General features: G+C 43.2%; 1 long non-coding RNA gene across 1 annotated transcript; it reads left to right on the forward strand.

Annotated features, from left to right (window-relative positions):
* The first annotated feature begins 7,513 nt into the window (after positions 1-7,513).
* LOC139077932 (uncharacterized) lies at positions 7,514-10,955 on the forward strand. The gene is made up of 2 exons (XR_011530608.1): positions 7,514-7,622; positions 8,673-10,955. It is a non-coding gene; the product is annotated as an uncharacterized lncRNA (long non-coding RNA).
* Positions 10,956-12,020: the final 1,065 nt, after the last annotated feature.

The raw sequence follows: 12,020 nt of genomic DNA on the forward strand, positions 1-12,020 counted from the left end.
TCATCTCAGATGCTGGTGAGCTAATAGTGAGGGGAATATACCTCTAAAGTTACCAACAGCCAGTTTTATTGTTTGGGTCAAGTGTGTAGTTTCTGCAGAACGATTAAATAAGCTTCCTCAAAAAGACGTCTGTCTGTTTATTCATCAGTTCATCTTAGCATATAATGTAATTGCGCCTTCAAATGCTAGCCAGCAAGGGGAGGGTAGAGGACACCTCCTAACTTTACTGCAGGCATCTGGGAGCGTCTGGAATTGTCAGCTGCTATTTGCATCATTTGTTGGCATCAGAAACAGACATGGAAGAAAACATCTGCTGAGACATCTGAGTCCGTCTCTAGACTGAGAACCTGGCTCTTTCCCCACATAAAGGCTCACTCTTCAAAGGCTATTTCATGAATTCATGATGGCAGATGCCAAGTGTGTGTGTGTGTGTGTGTGTGTGTGCATGCACTTGAACGCTGAGCCTCTGAAACAGGCCTTGCAGACCCCTGTACCATCAGAGTGATAGGATCAGAAAGACAGCTCTGAGTCTAGCTGGAAGCTTAGAAAGGAGGCTGGGCGGCTGCTGGAGCTTTGGGAGTCATTACGTGCTGTGGAGGTTGAAGCATTTTGTTCTTTCTTCGGTACCTTTTGCATCCTTCAGCTCCCAAAGTCCTTAATTTCAGTGTTAGAAATGTATATTCTCCTTAACCGTACAAAGGGTCAGCACGCATGTGACTCTCTAAAATAAAAGGGACTGTGATTTTTTCCTGTTACCAGACAGTGGTGAACACTGCTGCTATAGAGTCTAAACAACCTCTTTAGTGGAAAAATAAAGGGAAGGAACATTGTGAAATTTTAAAAGAGGAACACTTTTTAACTATTTGTACTAATTTCAGAAAGATTGGAGAGTGAAGACAGGTCCTCTAAATGTCTTGCAAGAATGAAATCCTTCAAGAATTTGCAATCACCAAAAAATAATCAGTAGAATGCAAGGAAAAATGGACAAGCCAATTGTCCTACTTTTTAAACGCTCAAGTACATCTAAAGGTGCACCTAAGTACAGAATTACTGAGAACTAAATGAACGAATGAATGAGTCAGTAAGTTCTCCTTGAGGGGAAGTTAAACTCTTTGGGATGTCCTTTATCTTCCTCAGCCGACTTACACGTTAATGGATGCTGCTCCTTCAGTGCCTGAGGGTCTCCCATCGTGGCTAAGCCAAAAGCAAAAAATGATAGATCCAATGTCCCTATAAATTCATTAGTTAACTCTGCATTATTTCATCAAGTGCCACCAAGGGATCGCTGTCTGTCACCCAGTTTTTCTTTTTCTCTAATGTACAGAGCTGCTCCAGATAGTACATGCTTTTCATCCATTCTCTTTGAGATCTCCAAGAGAGGGGGTGTCCCTGGGCCAGGAGACCAACCTTTCAAGGTTGGTGGCAGCAGATCTTACCTTGATGACCCCCGATATGTTTTGTGGGGAATATTGATAAAACCATTCATTTTTACTGAGGGCTTTTCACACATCAGTAGATGGTCAAATACAAGAATCAAAATAAATATGGATGATCCTGGCATTACTGCCTCTGATACTTTTTTTTTATTACTTTCATATTTTTCTATACAGTCTGTGGGGGTGGGTGGGTGCCAAACTGCATTTAGCTTTCCAATGCCTGCTGGAATTGCAGGTGTAAGTTTTATCTACTAATTCTTAAAGGAAAAGAGATTTTTCTATATGAAGATGTGGTGCTTCACCTTGATAATATGGCTGGTGTTTTCTAAATATGTTAGTTAAACTTTAACAGAGAAGTGTGTTGAATGTGATATGCAGATTAATTGAAATATAGAATTATTAAAAACCTTTCTAAAACAAAATTTTTATAATTCCCTGCCTTAATAAATGATGTTCAGTATAGTCTATCTTCCTTTGATTAATCTGGATTTTGTCATGCTTCAGAATATAAATAATCATTTATGCTTCTACTATAATATATATGTATATTTAGAGGGAGAAAGTAATTTTTCTCTCTTTATTTCCAGCATCTAGCCTCAGAATTGCATTGAAAACAACACTGAAAATCCTTTTTGTCTGTTTGTTTTCTTTTGATTGCCTCTTTAACCCAAGGGCTGAGTACTGCCCCAAATTCAATTTCACTGGGAATTTAGTTATTTGAGGTTTTAAAATCACCGTTAATCCTTTTTTCCAATTTCAACTGGAAGTCATACATTTTAATAAGATATGCTTAAGTTGCTGACTAAGCCAAGCAAATGAGTGTCCCCTGAGTTCTAGAAAGCAAGTATTTTTAAACAAAATCCTGTTATATTATCTTAGATGTGACTTTATCTGCTGGTTGAATGCTATGATCATCTCCAGCCTCTCTCCTAACTCTTCATTCGTTGTTCAGGCAGTGAATATCTATGGAGTGTCTGTGCCTGTCAGACCGTGTGTGAGACGCTGAGGAACCCACAGATGACAAACCACGATCTCTGCCTTCAGCGCTCCTCTAAGGCTGGTGGGGCATCAGACAGGGCTCTCTCTTCAGCATCACTGGCTAATAGAATCAAGGCTAGATTTCAAGTTCATTGTTCTCAGTCAATAAAAAAGCAAAATTTTAGCAGCCTTCCTGGAAAATTCAAGGTCTCCGGCTGTGAAAGTTTGCAAGAGGCTTCAACAAATGATGGTTCTAGATCAGTGGTTTTCAAACTGTAGCATGCCCGGAATCACTGGAGGGCTTGTTAAAACAGATTGCTGGCCCCGCCCCGGAGGTTCTGATTCAGCAGGTCTGAGGTTGGAGATGAGGGGTGGGGGCTGGGTGGAGACGTATTGCGGAGTCCCTGGGTGGTGCAGATGCTGCTGGTTGGGGAGTGCGCTTGGAAGAGCCACTGGGCTAAATTATTTTGTTCCTTAATAGACCCTCCTTCTGGTGGCCATGATGATGTTCCTAACACTAATGATGAGAATGGTCACTCCTGATGAGCTCTTGTGGCGTGCCAGGTGTTTGCCCTTTACATCCATCACTGCATTCAATTCTCACAACAACTTAGTGAAATGGTTGTGATTACTAGCCTCATTCTACAGGTGAGGAAATGAACATTCGAGAGGTTAATGAATTTGCCCAATGTCACAGAGCTAGCAAGTGACAAAGGCCAGGATTTGAACTGAAATCTTTCTGATACACATCTGTGCTCTGATCACCATGCTCTTTTGCCTCCTATTGCCTGGTCAGTGATGGACAGTGCCATCATCATCTCCACAGGAGACACCACGGACATCCGCCGGACCTGTCTCCATGCACATCTGCACCTTGGGTATTCTGAGTAGATGGCTCTTAGGCTCTCACAGGAAGGACACGGCAGAACTTCCTTTGGTATCTATTCTAGTGGCTAATAAGCCTTTTGTGATGGGAAGTTTTCTTTTTAATTGGATAAAATGTTTCCGTTTTTCAGATTTTTAAAAGCCATTAAATCATCAAGAATTAGATAACCGTAGCACAGTACACCCAGCTGAATTGACCACAGCTCTGGATGAAACAGGATTTGACAGCGAGGGCTGGGACGAGATCTGCTGCTTTTTCTGGAAGGTCTTACTCCCGCTTTCCAGCCCTCCTCCACTGACAGCCTTTTCAAAAGGTGCCTGTGAAGTTTAGTTTGAGCTTTCCTGACGTGAGTGAAACTACTTTTTGCATATCTCCTGACATAAAAATAGCAGTGATCTGATATATTAATCAATATTTCCCTCAAGAGGGTCCAATGATCTTCCCCACAGGGTGAGAAAAATCAAAGAATATGCTGGAGGTTCATCTTCATCCTGGGAAAGGCCATTTTGCTTTCTGGTTGGACATATTGTCTATTAGGAAATTGCTCCCATCTCCTGACCTGACACCAGACTCTTCTCCAGCCCACAGAGGGTGGGGAGCCCTTTCAGTGGGCTATTATTATAGAAATAATATTATTATAAAATAAAACGGTTACAGAAAACAACACAAAACAATTGTATGACAATGAATTTTTCTGAGGTGAACATTCTTGAAACCACTGCCAAGTCAAGAAATAGAACTTTGTTACCCACTATGATGGTTAATGTTATGTGTCAACTTGACTGGGCTAAGGGCTGCCTAGATAGCTGGTAAGACATTATTTCTGGGTGTGTCTGTGAGGGTGCCTCCGGAAGAGATTAGCATTTGAATCAGTAGACTGAGAAAGAAGATTGCCCTCACCAGTGCAGATCACCATCATCTGATCCATTCAGGGCCTGAATAGAACAAAAAGGTGGAAGGAGGGTGAATTTGCTCTCTGCCTGAGCTGAGGCATCCGTCTTCTCCTGCCCTCGGACATTGGACTCACACCAGGGCTTACACCATCCGTCGCCTGGTTCTCAGGCCTTCAGACTCAGACTGGGTCTCCAGCTTGCAGATGGCAGATCGTGGGCCTTCCCAGCCTCCACAATCGTGTGAACGAATTCCTGTGATAAACTTCCTCTTATATATATCTATCTATATCCTGTTGGTTCTGTTTCCCTGGAGAATCCTGACTAATACACTCACCCAGAAGTCCCATCTTCCCCACAAAAGTAATCACATCTTGACTTTATTGTAATCACTTTGCTGCATTTTTATAGTTACCCTGCATATGTCATCCTTAGCACTGTAGTTTAATCTTGCTCTTTAAAAAAATTTGCTGTGTCTTTAAGTCTCTTTTAACTTACAGAATCCCTCTCCATTCCTTTCTTTTCCTTAAAATTTACATGGAAGAATCGAGGCCATTTGACCTTTAGAATTAGCCCGAATCTGGGTTTTGCTGATTGCAGCCTCTTGGTGCAGGACAACACTTTCCCATGTCCTCTGTATTTCTTGAAAATTGGCACCTGGATCCAGACGTTGGATCAGACTCAGGTTTATTCCGTTTGGCAAAATTCTAGGTGGTGTTTGACAAGATCGTAGGAGGCACATGATGTCTCGTTGTCTCCTTTTTTATGACAGGAACAGCTTTGATGCTTAATATCTACATCTTTTAACTCATTAGAATTGCAAAATTATGCTAGACTAATTCTATCATTTCTTTCCCATTTATTAGCTGGAAAACATTTATAAAGAGATACTTCATTGACTATTGACTAATCAGCTGTAGAATTCATGTAGGACAAGAAGAATAAATGCTTGATTCTTTCCCCTGATTTACTAATTCTCATGAATTAGTTCCCCATCATACTTCAAAGGTGGCCAATTCCTTTTTAAACAGGTCACTTAAGAACTCATGGGTTTAAACATATTTATAGGTTTAAATACATTACATTTATTATTCTTACTGAAGCTCAAATGATCACATCTTTAGCTAGTAAAAGCCTCTTCAAGGTGGCTCCTAAGTCCTTTTGACATGACCGAGTAATCTTTGATAGCTTCCTTGCTGTCTGGTCTGACAAGGTGTTCTGGGCATGTCTTGTATACTTCCTGTGCCATACCTGGAATCTACCATTTCTCTAATAAGCCCCAGGTTCTTTTAGTGAGAAATTATATTTTAAAATCACTGTCTGGTGCTGGGGATGCTCGTTGCTACTGGGTCCGTCTTTGTTTCTGGGCCTTTTCAGTGGACAGAGCCAGAGGAGGTATATGCGTGTAGACACATGTATGCATATATGCGTGTATTCTGCATCTGCTCTTTCCCTTATTGTTTAATAGTTGTACTGTCTACATGGTTTCCTAGCCCTCACTTAGTCTTTGTTCCACAGACTATATTGGTGGACATATATTTAACGTCCACCACTACTCCTTAGGTCAGTGCTGCTTGCCCTAGTCATCTTGTTTGTCTGAAGCTTGTTCCTCAGGAAAGCTTCTTTGGAATAATATTCTCTGAATCCTTGCATGTTGATAAGTTTGTCTGTGTCCTTTATACTTGAAAATGAGTTTTGCTGGATATTAAATCCTTGGCTTATACTTTCTTTCTTTGAATATCTTAAATATCTCCTTCCATTTTCTTCTTGGGAAAAGCACTGCTGTGGAAAAAAACTGATGGCAATCTAATTTTTTTTCTCTTATAACTCACATTTCTTTTTCTAGATGCCCAAACAATTTCCCTTGCTAGCCAGAAATGGCTTGGTATTGGTCATTCTGGGTTGATATTATCAGGTACATAGGCTGTTTTTTTCAGCGTGTAGTTTTCATATATATATTTTTTTTATTTTAGAAAAGTTTTTCTTGAGTTAATGGCTTTTAGTATGTTTCTGTTCCCTAACTTTGGCTTTTCTTCTATGGGACTCTTATCAATACTTTCAAGCTCCTTTGCATATCTTTGATATTCCTCATTTTCTCTTGAATTCCTTATTTCTTCATTTCTTTTTGGCTTTTTACAATGTTTCTCTTTTGCACGTTTTGTTTCTCTTAGGGCGTTATCTGTTGTGTCTATTTGCTCTTGTGTTCTTTCTAGCTTATTCTTCATTTCTGAAATGATTTTTTCTTTTCTAATTTGTATGAGTTCTGTCACCTCATTTCTGAGTTTTTCTAATTTTGATTTCTTTTCAAGTCTTCTATCATTTTCTTAGTGTGTTTTAACTCATTTTGAGGTATTAGCTTACAATTTTGTTCTGTATTGTAGACACGACTTTCTGGCATGCTTTCTTTGCCTGTGGGATGCTCTCAGTTCCTTATTTCCTTTTTCTTCATAGTAACTTTGGATGGTATCTTGATATTTTTCTAAAGCTCATTTTGAATGAAATCAGTTTTTCTGAATTTTAGAATGGGGCGGGGGTTCAGTAAAGCTTTCCTGACTTCACAGAGCCCCCTCTTTGGTTGTTTGTGTGTCGCATTCAAATACGTGGCAGCCTTCTTGGCTCTGTTTCCCTCCGCTACTTTGGTCTGAACTTTCTCTTTCTTTGGTCTCTGTTGTCCCAACTGTGCTCCATTTCGGTTGCTCTCGCAGCAGCTTCTCCCTGTGCAGGGCTCGTCCGAGAAGGGAGCCCTGATTCACAGGGGTCCGACAGCCCTTCTTACTGCAGGCCCCCGCACTCACTTGCTATTGGCAAGGGCGAAACCTCCCAGTTCAGCTGCTGTTCTCAAATGGGTCCTCCACATTTTCCAGTGATACCTGTCGACTTCATTGTGGTTTTCTGTTCCCAGGTCCATAAGTCAGAAGCCCTGTTGCTTTGCTCTTCTTCTCCTGGACGGTCCTGCTACTACGCAGGTCTTATGAGGGTTGTTTTGTCTCTACCCACTTATATTTTGGGTTCACGGGGATACCCTGTCATCTAGTTTTGTTATAAATGTTGCCCATGGGTTTTTGGTTTTGCTGTCTTGTTGTTCTATTTTTGTGTGGGAATTTGGAGAAATTGAGAACCTATGCTTGCCGCACTGCCGCCTTCCCAGAACCTTCCCCCACCAAGGGGATCTGGATGACTGTCCCCACAGTCTCCTGACTTGGAGCAGGGAGCATGATTTTCGCCTCCCTGGTGAAGACATTGGAAAGAGTCTTTGGTAGAAAAGTCTCTCTCTCCGCCTCAGCCCTCTCAAGCCCTCCTTACCCGCCCCTACTCTCTCTGGCAGGGTTTCGCAGGATGGAGGGGAAAACAGGTTTGCTGTGGAGTTGAACAGTGTGACAGGACGCCTGGAACATTTTCCCCGTCTTGTTCCCCATAGGACTGAACCAAAAGGTGAGTGAGAGCTGCGTGTTTCAGAGAGGAAAGCTGTTTCTGTCCCACCGGGAGCTTTAGCGATTCATTCTTAAATAAGAGGAAATCATTGAAAATACGGTTTCTCTGGGGCTGATATGACACTGCCAGGTGGAGACCCACACCAGTAGGGGAAACCAGCACTGTGACCCGAGAAGTATTTTAATGCTTATACTCATGTGGTGAAAGTTGGAGGTCTAGGATTTTAACCCTACTAGAAAGACCAGTTTTGTGAGTATAAAAACGCAGCAGTGCCCCCAAGGCGGCTTTCCTCCTGACTCTGCCTCTGGACAAAGTCAGCACTCCCTCCTCCCTGCCTGGCAGGCCCTGTGCCCCCCGGGGTGGTGAAGGACCATCGGCTCACCAGGCTCTGCGGTTTTTCTGTGCAGGTGCTGGACATCCTTGGAAAGCCAAGCGCTGTCCTGCTTGGGGCCATCGCTGACAGCTAGGGCTCCTTCTGAGCTCCAGACCAGGAGGAAGGCCCCTTTGATTGGCATTTCTTTTATTAGCCGGGAGCCTACAAACCATCAGCCCTTCTCCCGCAGCCCAGCATTTGGCGTTTGGCTCGAAAGTGTCTCTTGGTGACCTTTGTTTGCATTGGGTGCAGGTAATAGTAAGTTTCCTTAGTGAGGAGGACGCGGGGGGAGGTAAAGGGCACACGTGAAGCCTAAGTGTTAGCTGTGAGGACTTAAGTATAGGATGTGCAGCCGCCCCTGGCAACCCCAGTTCCGCCGCCCTTTATGCCCTTTACCAAGGGGACAATGACTGTATCCTTAGCCGCCCTGGCCCAGCACCACCTCAGGGGCACTTACACTTTCATAGATCTTAGAGATTAAACAGCCAGTGTCCTTGAGATGTCCTTAAAACAGGGGGCCACACCTGGTGCCCTTGGAAGGGATTGAACTCGCCGTATAGGAGAGGCAGCCTGCAGATGAGTTTGGTTTGGATTTCAGAGAGTTAACAAATTTTTTTAGTTAGTTGTCAATATTTAAATATCAGGACACCTCATGGTTTTTTTGTTTTTAAAAACAGGTCAATTTCTGGCTCCTCTTGAGAATCCGAAGACCTGGCAGCAATTGACTGGAGCTGAGTGGCACCTGCCCCCCAACGTAGGGGCCCGTGTGCTCCTCATGGCCATAGTCCCCTCTTGCTCCTCCAGCATCATTTTTGCTCTTTCTCTTGGGTTATTCCCATCAGCATACAAACCTCACGTTATTTCTCCTTCTTAAAAAAGTCAGCCTGTTCTTGACTCCGCTTCCCCTGCCAGTGCTCCCTCCCGTTTCTTTCCCCTCTTTGCAGCCAACACTGCTCGAAAGAGCTGCTCACACTCGCAGTCTCTGTCCCCTGCTCCCTCTCCCGTGTGCTCTTTGGGAGGCTCTGGCCCCTCAGGCCGCACCGCATCACCGTGAGGTCATCAGTGACGCTGTGAGGTCATCAGTGACGCCGTGTCTCACGGAGTCACCCCGTGAGCCGCCTGTGACACTGGCGCTCAGTCCCTCCCTCTGTTGCTCACTCTTTGCTCCCCTGCCCTCCATGTTCCACACTCTTGAGTCTTCCCTTCTCTCTGTCCTCTTAGGAGATCCTTAGGTCTCTGCCCTTGGTCCTCATCTCTCCCCAACCCCCTTAGTGATCGCCTTCAATCTCGTGGCTTTAAAAAGCATCTGTGTGCCGAGTCCCGAGTGTGTCTCTCCAGTTCAGGCCTCGACCTGCACTGCAGTCATAGATGCAGCTGCCTACCTGCCTCCTCCTCTTGACGCCTAATAGATGTCTCATACTGGCACATCGAAACTGAACCCTTGGTCTCTTCCCCTTTACCAGCCATCTTCCATGTAGCTCTTCGTGTTCACTGTCCACCTTCCCTGCTCTCTCCCGCTGTCTGCCCTGGGAGACTGACTTGATGGGCTGTTCCACTCTCTGGCTTCTGGTTGGGTTCTACCAATATAAATCCCAGCAGGTGATCAGGGGACAGAGGAGAGTGAGGTCAGGGTGTTTATTCCTTGGGCTCCTTCCTCACAGGGTCACCCAGGGCTGGCTGCATCCCTCTATCAAACGTAAGTCAACATAGACTTCTCCACATGGTTCTGTCCTTTCTGGGTCCACTAACTGGCCCCTTCAGGTCTAGGGCTAGTCACTGCCCCACCGTTGACCAGACTTGGAGTATCACACTGTCGCTTGTGGTTTCCCTACACCCTGCCCACACCTTTGTAAATAGTCTCTCCATTAAATTCCCCGTGAACTATCCTGATTTGAGTGTGCCGTTTTCTGCCAGTACCCTGATTGTACCTCATATTGTTTCCCTTTTTATGTGAAGAGGATGTTGTTGTGAGTGACCATCCTTTGTGTGAAGGCAGTTAGAAAGGCAGATGTGTGTCCATCATTTTAATGTTACACGGTAATGAAAGCCTGATGGGAATGCAGAGCTGCACAGCCATTCCAATAAGTATCTGTAACTAGACCTTCCCCCAAGAGAATAGATAACAATTCGGAAGTAAATGCAAGTAAGATAAAAGAGCATTTACCTTAGATAACGCCTCTATTGCACATGCCAAGCCAGTTGCAGACTCACATGGTCCACTCTAGCAGTGGGAATATAAAATTGGGATTCACAGAAACCTCCCAAGAAGGCTGCAAACTGAATTCCTATGCATTTCCAACCATTTTGCCAAGATACATGTAGTGGAGAAATATTGGCTCTCCTTGACCTGAAGAGTGGGCATTGATTTAGCTGCCAGAGACAGAGGAAGCTAGAATCATTATTAATTTATCTATAGACACTGCCTCAAGCCATTCAATAAACAAGAGGTCCAATGCAAGGATTACGTTTCATTGATGCCATTGGCTACTTTTGTTGTTAATGCTATCTATATGCCCAGCAAAAACTCAATTAAGCAAGATCCTAGCTTGTTAATCTTCCTGTTCTTTCTGCGTGTGATTGAGTGTAAAAGGAGGAAATATAGTAGTTCATCTACTGGTGATGCTGGGACAACAGGAGGAAAGGAGACTTCCTTGTTGCAGAGTTGTGAGAGTGGCAGAGATTTTATCTCTAATCCCACTTCCACTGCCTGTCCCTTTCCCTCTCTCAGAACTCCTTTTCCCTCTAACTTCCATGATTTAGATACAGCCCTGTTTTTCCTTTCTGCAAATAAAGCAATCTGATAAATGTATTAACATGAGGCCTTCAGAGAGCAGATCAATGGACTTTTCCAAGGGCATTTTTGTTTTTAAAACTACAAGAAGCAAAAAAAAAAAAAAAAAAAGAGAGAAATAGCAAAGATAAAACATAAATCAAGACAAAATAAATATCAGCTGTTATATCATTTTGGGGGCCAAAATTATTTTTAAGGGCTCAGATAAAGGAAAATGAAAGCAGAAAGGGCAAATAATCAGAGAGGGAAAGATTTATGTACAAGGAGGCTTATTCTACAACTTTTTGTGTTGGTAGAAGCAACAAAAATAGACTCCAATAAAGGCATGGTTAGATAAAGTGGGATATATCTGTACAATAGTTAAACCAGTTGTTAGGCGCCCATAAGCACCCATCAAACATCGTCTTTTCAAAGTCTATTTGAACACATAGGAAACTGTTCAAGATAAAAATGTTGGGTAAAAAAAGCAACTATATATTTAGTATTATTGCCGTTTTGATTATTTATATGTGTGTATGTTACATATAGGCACACCTATATTAATAGAGAAAGAATTGAGAGGGCGTACACTAAAATCTAGCAGTGATTGTCTCCAAAAGATAGGATTATAGATGATCAATATTTAGTTCTTTATAAATTCTGTGTTTTATAGATTTTCTTTGCAATAAACGTGTTAACTTTATAATGAAAGGTGGGAAAGCTACTCTTTAAAGGAGAGGGCATTGATTTACCGAAAGGGATGGTGGAACTTCAGGCAGCAGGAATGGGCGTTTTAATGTGTGTGAGCCTTCTGTTAGGTCATACCTAATGGACAACGGTCATTAGCACCAGGTCTCTTAGAACAATAATAACAAACCTTTATTGTGCCCTTACCATTTCCCAGGCATGATGCATTGGCATACTTTGTATTCATTGTTTCTCTTTTAATCTCTTAACAGCACGGTGAAGGTGGGTGCCAGAGTTATCCCGAAGAGGCAGGTGAGGTTTAGAGAGGTTAGTATATTGGTTAGGGTGAAACAAAGTGCTGTGACTGAAACCTGACATCTCACTGGGTTAACAAAAAGGGAGAGGATTCCTTAGTCATGTAAAGGTTATTTCTTAATCATGTAAAATCCCATTAGCAGCAGCTGTGGGGGGGGTGGGGTGGTTGGGGTGGTTTCCACTCCCTGCGTGGATGGAGACCCTGCTGTCTTCAGCACAGGGCTGCTGAGGTTGCCCTGGACACTGGTATCAG

This window comes from Equus przewalskii, chromosome 1, assembly GCF_037783145.1.
Source record: "Equus przewalskii isolate Varuska chromosome 1, EquPr2, whole genome shotgun sequence".
Taxonomy (NCBI): Eukaryota; Metazoa; Chordata; class Mammalia; order Perissodactyla; family Equidae; genus Equus; species Equus przewalskii.